General features: G+C 38.4%; 1 protein-coding gene across 3 annotated transcripts in view; it reads right to left on the bottom strand.

Moving 5' to 3' along the window:
- Nucleotides 1-224, bottom strand: part of LOC119585733 (ATP-dependent RNA helicase HAS1-like) — a 9,376-nt gene that overhangs the window by 1,849 nt on the left and 7,303 nt on the right. The gene's annotated exons all lie outside the window — the stretch shown is intronic.

The raw sequence follows: 224 nt of genomic DNA, 5'->3' as shown, positions 1-224 counted from the left end.
TTGTAATTCACTTTCATCCATTTTCTTTCTACATTCACCATGGCTTTTATTCTTCCTCTTCTATCATTTTGCCATCCATTTTTCTTTCCAGTTCCTGAATCCTCTTGTTTCCCTCTTTCTCCTCTTCTCTTTCCTGCTCAAGTTTTGCTGTACTCATCAGGATTCTGTGGTGGATCATAATGAATGTCTGGAATGTCCTTTCTTTTTGCCTTCATTGCCACCTT

Source organism: Penaeus monodon, chromosome 20, assembly GCF_015228065.2.
Source record: "Penaeus monodon isolate SGIC_2016 chromosome 20, NSTDA_Pmon_1, whole genome shotgun sequence".
Taxonomy (NCBI): Eukaryota; Metazoa; Arthropoda; class Malacostraca; order Decapoda; family Penaeidae; genus Penaeus; species Penaeus monodon.
The sequence above is the reverse complement of the archived record's forward strand: the minus strand, read 5'-3'. Positions and strand labels throughout refer to the sequence as shown.